The 19189-nt window shown below is 37.1% G+C and overlaps 1 pseudogene; it reads right to left on the bottom strand.

Moving 5' to 3' along the window:
• Positions 1–1397: 1397 nt before the first annotated feature.
• On the bottom strand, positions 1398–3517 carry LOC131949616 (sodium-dependent phosphate transport protein 2B-like; annotated as a pseudogene).
• Between the last annotated feature and the right edge of the window lie 15672 nt (positions 3518–19189).

Raw genomic sequence — 19189 nt, 5'->3', positions numbered from 1 at the left:
TTATCTGTTAAAGTATTGTGTACTCTCTGATGTATCACGCCTTAATTAATAATTAATTACGTTAATTGTTTGTAACAGAATGGATACGGTGCCATTTACTGACATATATATATATATATATATATATATATATATATATATATATATATATATATATATATATATATATATATATATAATTATTAAACAAGATCAACACGGAAAATGTATCTAATCAACTTTATCGACTAAGCTACACATCAGAGCTGGGTGAACTCATTGAAGTTTTGTTTACTTGAACCCGGATTCGAGCTCAAGACTTTCGGGTTAGCAGTCTAACGCCTCACACGCTTAAAATGATAAAATAGTAAAGTTACTCTATCAAACCAGGCGGTCAGTGAGGTAGATGAAGTAGAGTTCACCTGTTTCTATGACCTTGGCTTATGCTGAAACGTTGTGTTCATTAGTAGATCCAGCCTCCTTTATTTCCTTAACGTGAGTCAGGTACCCACCAGAGATGAGTGAATATATGAACGTCATACTGACTCAAACCCGGTATCCGAACTCGAGATTGTCGTGTTAGCAGTTGTGTGCTCTACAGTACGACCACGCCGTTCCATTTAAAGTGTTGGTATCAGCCTAGTAACTTCCTTCAAAATATTCGTGGGGGGGAGGGGGGGCACTTGTCGGTATCTTACTGAAAGCTTTTATTTCTTTCTAGATCTGTTAGTACATTTAGTGGCAATGAATGCCTATGCTTAAAGTGTCCTGGATGAGCTATGCATTAGGGGAAAATATGAAGGTGGCCTTTTCATAAAGGCCGAGGTTGACCTTACCATAAAAAGTGGCCGAGATTGGCCTTCCATACAAATGGCCAATGTTGGGTTTTCCATAAAAGTGGCCCAGGTGGCTTAAGTTGGCCTCTATGAACATAACATCGCATTTCGTTGAAATCACGAACACGTTAAAAGACAAATCAAAACAAAGTGGTACAAAGGCAGAGTGTTTAAATAACTAGTAAATAACTTGCAGTTATCGTACCAACTGCCGTAAGTTTGGACCAGTAAATTTTTTTGGAAGTTTTAAATGACAACGCTATGATAGCAATATTAGAATTAAATCAACTTTTTCGTGTTATAAAAATGTATAAAATTTCACAAAACTCTTATGACAAGATCACAGAGCTCAAAATTCCTAAAAAAGTATTTATATATATTTTTTTTAAATTACCAGAGAAAATCTTTTAAATAATATATCAAATTCAATATTCTGTAAGCTATATACATGCTATATACATACATATTGAAATAAAACGAATGTAATTTATCTAATCATATACAAGTTATAAATATAAATAACATTATAGAATAAAGAGGTTTTCAATAATCGAACTTTGTAAACAATGTCACGTGGTCATACTAAAGTCGCGTGCTGGACTCTCCGTTAGGTTGTCTGTCTGACGTGGCACCAGTGTCTGTCTTCTCGGTAGAGTCTGTCTGGAACCGCTTGCAGAAGAAGACTTTCTGCATGGCGCGATCATAGTGTTCTAAAGACCGTAGCGGCTGAGGTAGGAACATCCAGTCTTGGAGCTTTCTGGGCAGGCTCTGGGGACGTTTAGCCTGCAGGCATTTGATGACGCCGATGATGATGAAGAGAAGGCAGACGGGCCCGAGGACGCCGAGGAGGACGTACCAGCCCGGGATGGAGAGAGCGAAGACTAGGGCGGGGAAGAGGAAGAACATGAGGAGGATGTAGACGATGGCGAACCAGCGGTACTCGGCCGTGCAGTTGCCTAGAAATTTGGCAAGCGGGATGGGGAAACGGAGGTAGGGGATGGGGTAGAACAGGAGGATACCGGTGATGTTGAAGAAGAGGTGGCAGAAGGCTGCTTGTAACGCGTTTCTGAGACCGTCCGTGTTGGCTAAGGCTGAGAGAATCGCCGTGGTCGTGGTGCCGATGTTTGACCCCAGGGTCAAAGGGTACATCAGGTCGAGTTCAATGACCCCGATGCCGACGAGCGGGGTGAGGGTGGAGGTGAAGATGGAGGAGCTCTGGACGATGATGGTCAACCCGGCGCCGATGATGATGGCGAGGTATCCGGTGAAGTGGTCCGGGAAAGTCCGCGTTGATGAATTTTTTGATGATGAGAGCGATGGGGCCTTGGAGAAGGGAGTGAAGCAGTTTGACAATGGCGACCAGACACAGGCAGAGAATGGTAAGGGAGATAACCAGCTTGATTGCTCCAATGACTTTGTCGTTTAATGTGGAGTATATTCCCTTGAATAGAAACTCACCTAAAGGATAAAATATAATAAATAATATATAACTAACATCATCTTTACAATACAGAATTATTATTAGTTAACTGTATAGAAAACATTTTTATATTATATTTATATTCATATATATAAAGCAGGGATTTTCGTGAAATAATAAAATTATAAATAACTTTAAAACGTTGTCACCTTACTTAACCACTGTTCTAATGTTGTTGTTTTTTTTTTAATTTACAAATTATCACAGTTTTTAAAGAGCCACTAACATAATTTTTTTTCCAATATTTTGGTATTTGATAAGGATTAGGTAAATACAATTGACTTTGATTTGAAATAAATAGCACTAACTATGAACTTATTATTTCATTTAAAAAGAAAAAAAAAAAAAAAAAACTGTTTTAGCTAGATCTGCTATGATAAAATTAGAAATCAAATAATATAACTATAGGACTTTCAAAATCCACTTTAGAAGCCAATAACTTTTTGTTTTTTTCTTTACGGACACCACTGGTTCAGTAGGTATCTTTCATAGCCAGGCAGGCCTCAGCACGGCAAACTCCGACTAACTGGTTTGGATATCGGTTTGATTACTGTATCGGTCGCTTCTGTCTTTCAGTTCTCACAAGGCTTATCTTTCACCCCACGCGAACCCAGAGTCTAGTACCTTATAGCTCAACCGTAGGAAACTAATAACTGACATACTTCGTCACTCAGGTAAAATTAATTCATACTGACAGGTAGAGGAATGCATTCTGAATAAAATACCATTCCCCATGTAACGACAATCGAAAAAGGCGGCCCTTGGGCAGTGGCAGGCATGGAATGGTGGCCATGATGCTGCTTACAGTAGGGCTGTGGGGTTGGGCCTGGTGCCAAGGCGGCTGTCAGCTGTCCAATAACTTTCTACCTCACATATTCTCACTGTTCTCTGATGAGTTTTTTAATCCCATTTAAAGTTGTTTTTCTTTACAGTATAATAGTTTTAATAGTTTTTAATAGTTTTGAAAATGAAACTAAATAATTATTAATCATCGTACATGGAACTGGAAAGCCGCACCATGGCATCGGAGGAGCCGCATGCGGCTCGCGAGCCGTGACGAGCCGTAGGTTGCCGACTCTGCCTTGACATATTAAGTGAGATTTAAGTAATGCAGACATACATGAACACGCAATAAAGCAGACGCAAGATCACTTAATAAATCTTCTTGGTATTAATATTAGGAACGCTCCATCAAACTACAGCTGAAGCCTCCATTGAACATTTCTGGAATTATGCGGAGATGGGGGTGGGGTGATAAAATAATAGGGAAGGGGGGGCGGGACGGAATAAAAAAAAATCTAAAGAGGGACAGACGGACGTGGATTGGCCTTGTGTAGTTTAAAAAACAGCAAGTAGAGAAAAACACAATGGGTGGCTATCACGTGACATGCTAATCGGGTCACATGACTTGAACTAGACCAATGGGCTTGAGGTGAATTGGTGAAAGGTATAAGAAGTTGTTAACTTTAAGTATAAGTTCCCTTTCAAACCTGACGGTCTACGGGGCAAGAGGAGTAATGTTCATTTGTTTCGGTGACCTCGGCATATTGGGGGATAGTGTGATCAGCATTATGCCCAAGCGCCTTTACTTACGCACACGTCAGGGTACTCGAACTCGAGACCTAGGGTTTAGCAATCAAGCTCTCTACCGCTAGGTCACTGAATCCCCCTTCCCAAATGGTAACTAAATCCCTGAGTCCACCCACCAGCCCTAATAGGTACCTGACGCAATTTTTAAGGAAAGGCGGCTGGGAAAAGTGTTGACTACACTATCTCCTTACTTGCCGAGATCACATAAACAGGTGAACTCTACTTCACTTGCCCCATTGACCGTCAGGTTTGAAATTGAACACTACTAGTAATACATGAACCGCGTGAAAAAAAAATATGTTTTCATATAGGTCTACCATTAACTTGCTGCGAGTTTTTCTAAACATGTATAGTATACATGGGGGACGGAGTGGTCTAGAGGTAGAGAGCTAAACTGCTAACCCGTAAGTCTCAAGTTCGAATCCTGGTTCAAGTCAGTAGAGCGTCCCTGGGTCCACCCAAATCTGATGGGTACCTAACTCATGTTAGGGAAACTAAAGGCGGCTGATGGGCATTAGTCTAACCACACTATCTCTTCATATGGCGAGGTCACAGAAACAAGTGAATTCTATTTCACTTGCCCTATTAACCGTCAAGTTTGCAAAGGCAACTTTACTTTTACTATAGTATACGTGTCGCAAGTGTAAACGCGGCGTGATACTAATGCCTCGGGTTATTGCGCATGCGCTAGAAATTCTTTAACCTTTGGTGTTTTTTTTATATGTATATCCAATTTTTGTTTGAATCGGGTGTCGATCGATACTTTCATTGTCTTCGATAATTTTTGGATGATTTTTTATACGTATTTGTTGGAATGATTGAGGATTTGAAATGATTAGGTCTTGAAGGTCAATGAAGCGTAACGGTAGAAATAGCGTAAAGGTCAAGGGCTGCACATGAAATCAATATAAATGCCATGCAAAGGTCAATATAATTAAAATTTAAAATTAATGAACGTGAAGTTTGACGGGCTTAATCGTACCGAAATTTAATGGTTTGGGTGGTGGTGGTGGTGGGGGGCGTGTTACTTTTATTAAAACAATTTTTTCCGACATTTTACAAATGTAAGTTTTAATTAAATACACATTAACATACTTTACATTCACGTCGTCAAAGAATAAGTCATGCCAACGTCACATTAGATGTTTTAATGAGGTTATTAATTAATTAATCAAAAAATAAAGTCAATTAGTTCATCAGATAATTTCCCCAACATTTCTTATATATATTTACCTTCGCCCTTACAACCACCGCCCACCACACAACGCCCAAAACACCAACTCCGCTATGATCAAATCCCCCATCTTCCTATTACAACGCGAAAAAAAAAACACTAGTAAATACTTCACAAACCGTTTCCGCTATGGCGGAAATTTTTTTTATCGATGCGGGCTTTTGAGATGAGCGATTATCGTTGTAAAGGATAAAAAGTACCAGCGATTTATCCGGAAAACGCATTAATATTTTATCCCGCGTGTGTATGCGTACTGATCATGTAAATTGAGAAAACACATTTTTTGGCGATTCGCTTCGTTTTCGCGTTTCAACTGAATTTTATGGACCAGATTCGCGAGCCTCGTAGAAATCTTATAATTTATTCAGTATTTTAAACGATATAAAAGGTATTTTTAAATTGAAGTCGGTCGTTCGGTGGGTTACTCTAAATTGAAACATAAAAAAATAATTAGAAGAAATGTTAAACACTGATGACACTAAATTATTTCACGTCTTAGTCTTGTATGTACTTTACATGTCTCTCTAAAGAGTTGCAGAAAGATTTTTTTTTATAAATTATTAGTTGTTTTTTTTTCAAACGCTTCGCCAACAAGGGTACAACTCCTAATAACAGTGCTGCTAATTATACGCTAGACTGCTAGCCAGAAGGTCTCAATTACGGATCTCATCCCCGACTGTCTCTGAGTCCACCCAGCTCTGATGAGTACCAAGCTCATGTTAGAGAATGTAAAGCCGGCTAGTCATAATGCTGACAACACCACCCCTTCATTGACCGTCTTCAAGACACATATGAACCCTACTTCATCCACCCAACGGATCATCAGGTTTGAAAGGTAAACATTGCTTTTAAATTTAATTAAACGACACCGAACTATAAATATATCATGCGTGTTTTTCACTTTATCAATTGGCCAATTAATTACTAATTAAAATTTCTATTTGCAGGTCAAGTTAAACGAAATACGTATTTTGATTAATTAACGGATTAATTAATTTTTGAAAAAAATATAACGATTAATAACTAATAACTGCAAACTTTCTATGAAAACGAAATATCTACAAAACGGTATAAATATTTCATTGATAACAAATAATTAATATTTCAAATTTTGAAAACCAGGTGAAAAAAATAATTTAAAATAAAAATATCAAAGAAAGCTAAACGAAAATATGAAATTATTGTTAACGTTCTATTCACATAAATCATATAACTTAATGTAAAAATGTGGCCGCTGAGATATTTATGCTATTCGGAGTCCTACTTGACTCCGAGTAGATTTTTTTTATTTACATAAAAATAAAACTATGTGGAGTTTAAAATCAAGAAGTTTCGATGAGAAAAGTCTGGGCGGATTTGTCAAGATGACCAGGATGTCGTCGTTAAACCCCCAAACTTGACGGACAAAGGACGTCCCTGGGGGTATACATCAAAGACAACGCCATTAACGTTTTAGTCAAAGTCTTTCGAAAGGGAAAAATTAACGCGGATTTTGACACGAATTAAAAATATTTAAATTTGGCGCTCTTGTAATTTTGTCAATAAAATAATAGGGCACTGAACTTGACGATTTGAGGATTTCGTCATTAAAACAACTCATGAAACTTGACGATTTCTTTATCTCAACACTAAAACAACTCAGGAAACTTGACGATTTCTTAATCTCAGCACTAAAACAACTCAGGAAACTTGACGGTTTCTTAATCTCAGCACTAAAACAAAACAGATAAAGAAACTTAAGGATTCCTGAATTTTGGCACTAAAACAACTCAGATAAGGAAATTTGAGCGGTTTATTAATCTCGTCAATAAAACAACTCAAGAAACGTGACGATGTCTTAATCTTGTCATTAAATCAACTCAGAACTCGGTAGGACTACTCTGTGTGTGTAAATGTTGTTGACAGATGACATTAACAGTACCATAGGTAGTTGCAAATAACTTTAAGTGTGTAAAGCTAGACTGCTAACCCGAAAGAATCGAGTTCGAATCCCGGTTAAAGGCAGTAGAATTTCCTTTAGTCCACCCAGCTCTGATAGGTACCTAACTCACGTTCGGGAAAGCATAACTCCAAATCTGAACCACAAAAAATCCAACCCTAAACCCACTGAACCCAACCCTGCCACCTGACCTGACTTACTTGTCTAGCTAACGCCGAATGCTGTGACCTGTCAAACATTTTATACTGCTGCAGCTGTTGTGCTACTGATGGTGTAGGTGTCAAGACAATCAACAACAGAAAGTTCCAATCGCTTTTGTTTTCGCTTCAAACTGAAAAGAAAAAATTATCAAATAAAGCTTACAAATTTCCACTTACATTTATTTAGTCACATACACAATTACCATACACAATTACCTTACATAACATAAAATGTTAAAAACGTAAACAAACACCAGTTAAGTCATATAAGGCGGTGTCATCACACAGGTACCATATGTTTGCCCTAAAGATACATGCCCAACTGCCGTTTTCACAAGTGCCGTTTTCCCAAAGGCCATTTTCCCGAAGGCAATTTTTCGAAGGCAATTTTCCGGAAAGGACTTTTCCCGACTGAAATTTTTCCTGAATGTAAGTTTTGTGGAACATCATATACCCGAACGGAATTTTTCTTGAATTGATTTTTGCCCAAATAGACTACCAGAACGGAAGTTTCCTTGAATTGATGTTTGCCCGATTGGGCTTTACCTGAATGGAATTATTTCCCGATTGGGAGTTTTCCTTAATTGACTTTTGCCCGAATAAACATTTGCCCTAAAGCCCTCTACCAGAACGGTACATGCCCGAATATTTTTTTATTTTTAAATCAAGTAAAACTTGTAAATAAAAATTTACTTCTTACTTCAACAACTGTGATATATCTAGGCATGAACAAAGAGGCTTTCTAAAGGCATCTTCTCCACCTTTTTTTAATATCGTAAAATATTTTTAATGTGCTATCTTAAACAGTGATGAAAATTTACGTTCGATGTTTAATAAAATGCACACCCACAATTTTAAAACAAGTAGGCCGACACACGACGATTAAATTCATAAAAAAATAATTTAAAATTGCAAACATTTAAAATTTATCGAATCAATTAACTTAAAGTTTGTTACATGATAACAATGAAAATAATATTCCTCCAATTACACGAAACATACGTGTATTTATTATAAAATAAACAAACTACGTCTAATCGATTACACGGCGTATATGTGAAATCCATTCTTTAATGAAAATTAAATTAAAACAAATAATTACGATGGTTGCAGAAAGATTTCCAAAGTGACCATCTATTTGTAAGAACTCATCTTCATTATACTTTCCGTTTCCTGCCCAATACACATAGGGTAGATGAAGTAGAGTTCGTGTTTCAATGACCTCGGCATACAGGGAGATAATGTGGTCAGTACTAAGCCTATCCGCCTTAGTTACCTAAGATGCGTCAGGTACCCATTAGAGCTGGGTGAACTCACGGAGCCCTACAGAACTGAGCCCAGAACTCGAGACATTCGGACTAGCAGTAGAAAGCTTTGTGTTTAGTATTATAGCTTAAAAAGTGTACTCTTACTTTTGTAATTTTACGCTTGTGAAAGCTCGTTAATATATATGGTTTCAGACATGCTTTTTCTCTACTATTTACTTTTAGATTTAGGAATAAACAAAGCACCGTTATACAAATGACGCAATCCGTCACATTGTCACATAATCCGAAGGTCGATAATCCTCACCCAGAAGAACAACTTCCCCACCATACAAAAATACACTCCACTAAAATCCCTTAAACATTCAACGACCCCATTTTAGATTCCATCACGCTTCCCCCCCCCCCCCCCACCCCACCCTACATGAAACTAATCACTGACTCAGAATATTAGTGTTAGTCCCGAGAGCGCACTAAGGTGTAACACAGTTCACAGCGGCTTGCTGTCGTCTTTTGTTTGAGTCAAAATATCTCTATCGTGGAAATATTTTGTTAGGGGGAAAAAAAACATTGTTTCTTTAAAGGGAGGTAATTATAAAATTAAACTATAAAAAGAAATAGAAAAAATAATAATATATTTTCAAGCAAAAACAACTAAACAAACATGAGTATAAATTATAGAAAATTAAATTACAAAAACGTATTTAAAACCTACGTGATTAATAACAAAGTGTTAATTACAACTCCTAGTAATTGTTACTTGTTAATCGAATAATTTGAAGACATTTATATTAATCAGCTTTAATATTAATACCAAGCAAAATGTATTTAGCAATGTTGAGCTTTGATTTTCTTTGCAGTTTTAAGAGTTTTGGAAAACCAAAAATATATAGATCTATATCAAACCAAGAGCGTATCAATGACAAGAAGCTCGGCCAAGAACAGAGAAGCGATCATGTTGTCATGTACTTTATGTTATTTAAAAAAAAAAACAAGAAACCGGAAGTGAAAACAAGTAAATCAAGGAAACAGGAAAATATAGAAATACGAAAAGAAACCAGAAGTGAATCAAGAAACACAAGGGAAATAACACAAGCAAGAATTAAATTCTTTTAAATATGTATAATATCTCATGTATGTATATAACCATGCAACCTACTCTTGCTCCCTCCTTGTTCGCGCAGGGAGACAGCAAGTGAGGAAATCTATTAAACGCCAGACGGCACAAAAAAAAAAAAAAAACGTAATGGATCAGGGTCGGCAACCTACGGCTTCATGCACACAAATTAATAATTATCTTATTTTCAAAACTCATTAAAATGTCCTTCTGCAATACTCGATAATGAACGATATAATAATAAATATAAACAATAAACACTCGCTATTCTATTAGAACTGCTGCCTAGCTTCGCTTAGGTTTTCAAAAACTTTGAGAATTTTAATTCTTAATTAATTAGTGATTGGCTGATATGTGTAGTGCTTACGTTTAAACAGTAACGCTAATTTTAGAGAAATTGTTGTTGTTGTTTGTTGTTTATAGCCCTTTTTCAGAGAGATTAATGTGATGTAGGGAAAATTCGGACCGGTCAGTTCTAAAGGTCTTCCGGAGTCCCCTACGATCTCAAACGTTATGAATAGGTTCCTGGATTTGACAAACAAACATTTGTAGAGTGGTAAGTTCACGGAAATCACGAGCAAGTTAGGAGAATTGGAGGTCTAGTAGAACATGCACGTTACGCTGCACAAAAGAACAACTCTAAAAGATATGCTGCGAGTTGAAGCACTAACATGTGACGCATGGAATAGTCTCCCAGGATAGTAAAGCGATATGAAGAAGTTGGCATTTGGAGTGCTGACGATCTTCGGGTCAACATATTCATGCGAGCCAGCGTTTTCTTACATGAATATAATAAAAAGTAAAGAAGCCGGGACATCCAGGGCGTCAAGCGTGCGTTCTGCCGCTAGACCACTCCACTCCACTGATTAGCGTTAGGCAAAGTAACAGCGGCTGGGCATTGTGCTGAACACACTACCCCCCCCCCTCCTATATATCCCGAGATAATTTAAATTAATTGACTCTATTTTGTATGTCTCATGTATCTGGGGTGCGAACTGGAGATGATTTATACATGTTTTTGTTATAACAAAGCTGTTTTCTATAATCGTTATTACTTTGTAATTGGCTTTTTACGTCTGTCCGCCTCTCTGTGACTTGATACATGAAGTAAAACTACAACGTATGGGTTTTATTGTGTGCTTTTTACATTTGAATATGTCATACATTTTTATATATTTTATCTCTTACATCATCTTGAAATAGATTTATTAGTCTTACCGTTTAGTTAGTAGAAGTTTTTATATAAATATCTTATTTTTCAAATGCTACATGTGTTTCAGATTTGCTGCTAAATGATATTTAGCCTATCTTTAACTCTAAGATGGACTACAAAAGAAACACCGAACACAGAACAGTAAATGTAATAAAATGATTTTGATACAAGGGTGTTCAAACTGAAAGAAATCGCCTTATCGTACTTTGTTGTTTTCTAGAAATGTATCCGTCATAAATTGCTCTTACTAATAAAAATGTCACTATATATATATATATATATATATATATATATATATATATATATATATATATATATATATATATATATATATATATATATATATATATATAAATTATCCTACCACCATTATACAGAACATGGTCAATAAAATTATGATTCAAAAATCTAAGTCAGATTCAATAATCTCAACCCTTAAGATTGGAAAAGTGGGCAGTCGACTTCTGAACAAACGCCTCATTTAAGGACTTGCTACACTACATCAATCTTGAAATCGGTGGGGAAATTTACACCCTCTTACTACAACTGAACGGTAGGAGATCTATATGCCCCTTATGTGGCACGACCAAACACGGACCGGCCACCTGCCGAAGCTCGTATGTAAGGGAACGAGAAAATATATCGATAGATATTGATGGTAGACGACAGTGAATATGTGTCAGACGACGCCACAGAAATCGAGCCAGCCCAACAACCAGCCATAGCCATAGCCCCAACCACAGAAGGAGAATGGACAGCAGTTCCGGAAAGAAGAAACAAGCCTTTAAGGACAAATAAGGACAATTCACGAAGCAAAGAAAATGAACACATTATTGAAACTGATACTATCCAACACGCCTAGCCCCAAAGGACTTTAATTTCGTGGAAGACAAACTAGACATTGTAGAACCAAAAGACATCATTCGAAACCGCTTAACCGCAGACAAACCACACGCCGACTAAATCAACAACATTAAAACATCCTTCAAACTAGTCTACACATGCATAATACGATATCCACACACCTTACAAACCACTCACTGATGGAAAACATCTGGGAATAGATTCCGATAAGACAGATTTTACGCCACACTAAGCATGAAAATTAACAAAGTAGAACACCTATTCTCAACACTACAGTTTAGCGACCATACAGTAGTTCTGACAACTTTAAACAACGAACAAACACAAAGCAAACAAAAACATAACACATACTGGAAACTCAATAATTCACTATTACTAGACGGGCGCTACACAAAAGCATAAAAGACATAATACAATTTTACACACAGACATCACCAAAATCAAATAAAATCCAACATTGGGGCGATTTTAAATAATACATAAGTGGATATCAATTCAATATGCTTGTAGCAATAATAGCGTTAGGACCCACATAGAAACTAAATAGAAAAAAAAAACAACTAAGTAAGCCTATCCGCCTTAGCAGAGGCGTAGCGACCCTTTACGGCGCCCGGAGACAAACTTTCAATTTGGCGCCCCCCCCCCCTATATATTTTACATTTATAATGCAAAACTGCAGCTAAAATGAGCTTTTAGTTTTTTTAAACCCATTTTGGCGCCCCCTAAGGTTGGCGCCCGGGGACATATGTACCACCCTGCCCCCCCCCCCCCTTCGCTACGCCTCTGCGCCTTAGTTACCTAAGAACTCGAAACCCGGAACTCGAGACATTCGGACTAGCAGTAGAAAGCTTTGTGTTTAGTATTATAGCTTAAAAAGTGTACTCTTACTTTTGTAATTTAGCGCTTGTGAAAGCTCGTTAATATATAGGGTATTTGACACGTTTTTTCCCATACTATTTAGTCTTAGATGAAGAAGTAAATAAAGCAACGTTATACGAATTATGCAATCCGTCACATTGTCACATGATCCGGATGTCGATTAATCCTCACCCAGAAGGACAACTCCCCCACCCCTTACTAATCCAAAACCTTCATTCAAAATACCCAAACTCCAAAGTAAACCCCATCACACGTAGATTTATTTATATATATATATACACACACACACTCAAATAATTACCTTGCCTACACTACAACACCACAGAATCATTTCTCCCACACTAAATTCTCCCGCACTTAATTCTCTAACACTAAATTCTCCCAACATAAATTCTCCTACACTAAAATCTACCACACTAAATTCCCCCACACTAAATTCCCACACACTAAATTCTCCGCCACTAAATTCTCCCACAATAAATACTCCCACAATAAATTTTTCCACACTAAACTCTCCCACACTAAAAATCTCCCAAATCTAAACTCGATATAAAATAGTCTCCACAAAAATCACCCAAGCATTCAACTCCCCCATACTAGATTCCATCACAGTTCACAGCGGTTTGCTCTCGTCTTTTATTTGAGTCAAAATATCTCGCGCGTGGAACTTTTTTGTCAGGGGAGAAAACAAACAATAATTTTTTTTAAGGGAGGTAATTATGAAATTAATCGATAAAACAAAAATAAACAATATTAATATATACTGAAACATAAATCAGTAAACAAACGTCAGTATTATTTATAAAAAATTAAAATCCGAAAAAAGAATTTAAAAATTGTGGTAATTAATAACAAAATGTTTAATACAACTCCTAGTAATTGTTAGTTGTTAATCCAATAGTTAGCAGACACTAGTATCAACCAGCTTCAGTATAAATAGCAAGAAGATTTATTAAATAATGTTGAGCGGTTTATTTCAGTCGTTTCATCTGATCTAATTCTTTTACTGCACTATACATCCTACAATAAATACTTTGAGGGCTAAGCTAGAAAATTTGGTTAAGCCCATAATAATGTTATACAAACTACGTCAGTAAACTAGTTTTTAACAGACACCATAGCCAAGAAGCTAACCAATAGATATTATTTCCATACATTCAAGAAACAAATATGAAAACACCAGTTGACAACTAATATTTAATTTTTAATTAATTCGATTTTTAGTCTTAAATCAGCATTGTAATTGAAGTAACAGAGCCTGTTGTTTACTTTAATGTCTTTTCTTATTTTTATTGAGCAGTATTCTTTCTACTGGTGAACATTGATGAGCTTGTTCTGATGGTGTTAACAGTACCTATGAAAAATATTCCTACTTTAGATTGGTAAACATTATTTTAACTATGTTGGTCTTCAAATAAATATTTCTTAAACTTCTTTACATAGTTACATTTTTGTATATAGAAGTTCATTACCTACAGATAGCGCCTAACTTTCGATGTTGTTTTTATGGTACAACACATTTTAGTGTAAATAAAAAAAAATTATGGCCATGAATTTGCTGTACATCATATTTTATTCATGAAGCAATTAATTATAATTATTTTAATAGTACTAATTTATGACTTTTCAAAATAAAGACTAATTTTAAATTCCAGAGCACAAATTACTGTTGCGATTGCAACAATTTCTTTTTACATTATCATTAGTTAGACAACACTAGTATTGAAATTAATATCTTGCTAACTTATTTATTAAATTGTTTGTTTTTAATTAAAAATAAATAGGTTGCTTTAAAAATTAAAAGGCTGTATGTAAAAAAAAAAAAAAAAATCTACTTTTAGGGATCATTTCTAAAGTTGGTCTTGTCGGGACGTTGAGCAAAAACTAAATGCCACCAGTCCTCAACTCCATGCACTAGAAATGGACTATGCAACTATCACGAAAGTCAACAATGGGGTTGCGCCCATTTTTGTTCCCTCTAGGTCGAGAGATCCGGAGAGGAGCCACCCGGACTACGGTTCGGGTGGCTTAATGAAAACTTGGGCCCAAACTCTTTCAGTTTCAGATATCAAGACAACAATCACAATAGACCAGTCTGATGAAATAGCTCCTGAGCTCTTCGACTCGCCTACAGTAATTCAAGTCACCATCCAATCAACCAACCACCAGAACATCCCTGGTCACCTCTTGCGCAATATCATTAGCCCACACCAGATCCTGCTGCTCAACTATGGACGAGGGGATACCTGGTACTTCTCGTCCAACGAGTTTGATGTAGCGGATCTGGACGGCACCACAAAAACACACGGCCCATACACTTTGAAATTCGACAGATACCACAAGGACAAAATCATCGGAACCCTTAGATGGGTCCCGCCAGCCCTGAGCAACGAAACACTGATTAAGGCACTGCAAACGGTCAGCAAATCTACACCTACAATAACCACAATCCCGCACACAAACAATCGCAGATTCACCATCCAGAACGACAATCCACAACACATCCCACACTACATCCAAATTACATACAAAGACACAACACGTAATATCCTCATCGCACTGCCAGGAAGACGCCAAGCCTGTCAGGTGTGCGGCTCGGACAGACACTGGACCAACCACTGCCAATCATCAACACCAGAGTCAACACCCAATGTTCACCTGTCAACAATACAGGAACCAACTCAACAACCATCCTCACAGACAATTTTAACAGAACCACCTAGAGCACCACCCACACCGCAGCAAACATTGGTAACCCCTAACCTGTCGAACCAAAAAGGGATCCCAAGTACGGCTTACCCGAAGTCACCAACTGCATCAACAAAAATCCAAAACACTGGAGAAACACAAAGCCCAGATTCAGAAATAGATAACACCACGTCAATGAAAAGAAAAAATGAAATAAGCCCCACAGAACAAGGAAAATTAACAAAACAACTCGCGAATCAAATCTTCGATCGCCTGACAAACACCTCAGAAACCCAGCCGCAACAAGAAACTACCACTGAACCAATTCAAATTCCCAAACCTTTAACTCCTGGAAAAGACAAAAGCTGCGGTTATTGCTTTCACAGTTTCAGTACTGCCAGCGAGTGTAAAACACACACAAAAACTTCCCATCCTGATACGAGTAAATGCACGCATTGCAACAATCTGATCAAAAGCAGAGGAGCAATAAAGCACCACGTACTAAAACACCCAGACACTGCTGTCTTCCAGTGTGGATACTGCCTAACAAGTCTATACACCAAATACGACATAGAAAAACACCTCAACGACCAGCACCCCGACAACGACCCCTGCCACAATCAAATATTCTACATCCTCAACCCAGACAGATCCATTTCTTACATATATGCAGACGACAGAACATAAACAGCGAGAAGGACAACTCTTCAAATATGACACGCTGTACTCACCCCTTAAACGAGTTTTGTCAATCCCTCCTCATCCGGATTCCAACACTATCATTTTACTTTAACCCCTTTTACTGATTATCCCTTAAAATTTTGTATAACAACATATATAAAACAAATATGATAACCATGTACATACTTATTAATACGCTCATCCGGACAAAATGGTTTCATTAGATGATAAAATTTAGTAAAAAAGGTGTATACATTTGTAAATTCATCTTGATATGTTTTTTTTAAGAACATTTAGAAAAATGTAAAATATGCTGATGTTGTTGCACTTGTTTTAAATTGCAAATAAAAGTTAAGAAAAAAAAAAAAAAAAAATGATATCGAACAAATTGAGACATCATAACCCGGCTATAATTTAATGTATTGATATTGAACAAATTGAGACATCATAACCAATCTATAATTTAATGTATTGATATTGAACAAATTGAGACATCATAACCAATCTATAATTTAATGTATTGATATTGAACAAATTGAGACATCATAACCCGGCTATAATTTAATGTATTGATATCGAACAAATTGAGACATCATAACCAATCTATAATTTAATGTATTGATATCAAACAAATTGAGACATCATAGCCCAGCTTTAATTTAATGTATTGATATCAAACAAATTGAGACATCACAACCATATCTACAACTTGGGGAAACCAAGCGAATGGTTTATCTCTCTCAAATCTGATGAAATTTACAACTCTATACAATTGGCAGTGATATGCGAACATTCGGATTATTGTAGCAGCATTTTGCTGCTGCATGTGTACAAAAACGGTCAGAGGGGTCACCTAAAATTGGCACCCCTACCATTACCCAGAATATGATCAACAAAATTATGATTGAAATATCAGAACCAGACACAATAGTTTCAACTCTTAAGATCGGGAGAAGTGATAAGTGGGCAGTCGATTTCTGTCCAAACTCTCCTTTAAAGGATTTACCCCATTACATTGATCTTGAGATCGGCGGGGAAACTTACACCCTGTTACTACAACTTAGCGGTAGGAGATCTATATGCCCCTTGTGTAGCACGACCAAACACGGACCGGCCGCCTGCCGAAGCTCGTCTGTAAGGGAAAGGGACAATATATCGATAGATAATGATGGGAACTATTTCGACAATGTTTAGTATTAAAGCTTGAAAAGTGTACTCTTACTTTTGTAATTTAGCGCTTGTGAAAGCTCGTTAATATATAGGTTATAAAACATGCTTTTTCCCTACTATTCAGTCTTAGATGAAGAAATAACCAAAGCATCGTTATACAAATGACGCAATCCGTCACATTGTCACATGATCCGGAGGTCAATTAAACCACACCCAGAAGGACAACTCCCCCACCCCCACTAATCTAAACACCCCCACTCAACTAATTCACAGTAAACCTAATCACACGTAGATTTATTTATATACACACAAACACTCAAATAACTTCCTTTGTCTACACTACAACACTATTTACTCATTTCTTCCACACCTAATTCTCCCACACAAAATTGTCCCGCACTAAATTCTCCCACTCTAAACTCCCCCACAAAAAAAATTCCCACATTAAATTCTCGCACACTAAATTCTCCCACACTAAATTTTACCACACTAAACTCTCCCAAACCAAAAATCTCCCAAAGCTAAACTTGATACAAAAATAGTCTCTACCAAAATCACACAAACATTCAATTCCACCTCACTAGATTCCATCACCCCCCCCCCCCCCACCCCACATGGAACTAAACATTGACTCAGAATATTAGTGTTAGTCCCGAGAGTGCACCATGGTGTAACACAGTTCACAGCGGTTTGATCTCGTCTTTTGTTTGAGTCAAAATATCTCGAGCGTAGAACTTTTTGTTAAGGGAGAAAACAAATATTAAGTTTTTTCAAGGGAGGTAATTGTCAAATTAAATGATAAAAAGAAGTTAAAAAAAATAATAATATATTTTTAAGCACAAACTAGTAAACAAACATTAGTATAAATTAAAATAAATTAAAATACAAAAAAGATTTTAACTTCTTTGGTGATTAATAACAAAATGTTAATAACAATTATTAGAAATTGTTAGTTGTTAATCGAATAATTAGAAGTTACTTATATCAACCAATTTTAATATTAATACCGAGAAAACTCTTCAGGGATGGTTCCATGGTCTTTTAAGTTTTTCAAGATATTTATTATTTGCGTCTAGATCAGGGGTCGGCAACCTGCGGCTCGCGAGCCGCATGCGGTTCCTTTGATGTCAAGGAGCGGCTCTTCAGCTCCATGCACAACTATTAATTTTTATTTTATTTTTAAAACTCATAAAAATATTAGTCTGCAACACTCGGTAATGAACGATATAATAATAAATATAAACAATAAACACTCGCTATTCAATTAGAATATTTAGGTACTCCATTTTTCAATGTACTTCCTTGTTTTCTAAAACTGAGTTATTTCAATGTAAACAATGCCTGTGCTAGGATCATATTTACCGGTGCACAGGTTTACCTACACTACAACCCAGCGTGATAGCCCTGGGCGCCAAATTGCACCCCGCAGAGAGGCCGGAGGATACGCCTGATTCGATTTAGTGAGCGACTATAGCAACCCATTGTATTGAAAACTAACGTAGGCGCCATAGTGCTCGCATGTGAGCCTGGGGCTCTTCGGGTCGCGCAATCGACGAGGGTCCAACGTCTGCGACTGTTGCAGTTTTGCCGCTGAATATAGAATAACCCCTTACCCGCTACGTATCACGCCAGATTACAGGATGCCAAGTGCTAACATACCCACTCTGGATCTCTGGGCGCTAAACCGCGTATTGACGAAAATCGCACCCTCGGGGCACTGCCCATTAGAATTTTTTTTTCATTTACTCTCCAAAATGCCATGACACTCGGATGAACAGTGTCGAACCGCACCAGGCTTTTATTTTTATATACCGCACCCTCCAGGGGCGCCGCACTTGCGAAATTAAAAAAACAACATTTTTAAACCTCCCCTGGAGTGTTCTAATCAACTCCCCAAAGTTTAATGGCAATCGGATGAACTGTGTCAATCAGCAATCGACTTTTAATTTTACAAACCGAATCACCTCTTTGCCGGGGCGCCACCCCTGCGAATTTGATTTTTTTTTACAGATACCTCCTCAGGAGTATTCCCAACAATTTTCTAGATTTTCATG

The sequence above is a fragment of the Physella acuta genome, unplaced genomic scaffold, assembly GCF_028476545.2.
Source record: "Physella acuta isolate Inbredline_101_S28 unplaced genomic scaffold, ASM2847654v3 ptg000705l, whole genome shotgun sequence".
Lineage (NCBI taxonomy): Eukaryota > Metazoa > Mollusca > Gastropoda > Physidae > Physella > Physella acuta.
Note: the sequence above shows the minus strand (reverse complement) of the source record. Positions and strands in the feature narration are given on the sequence as shown.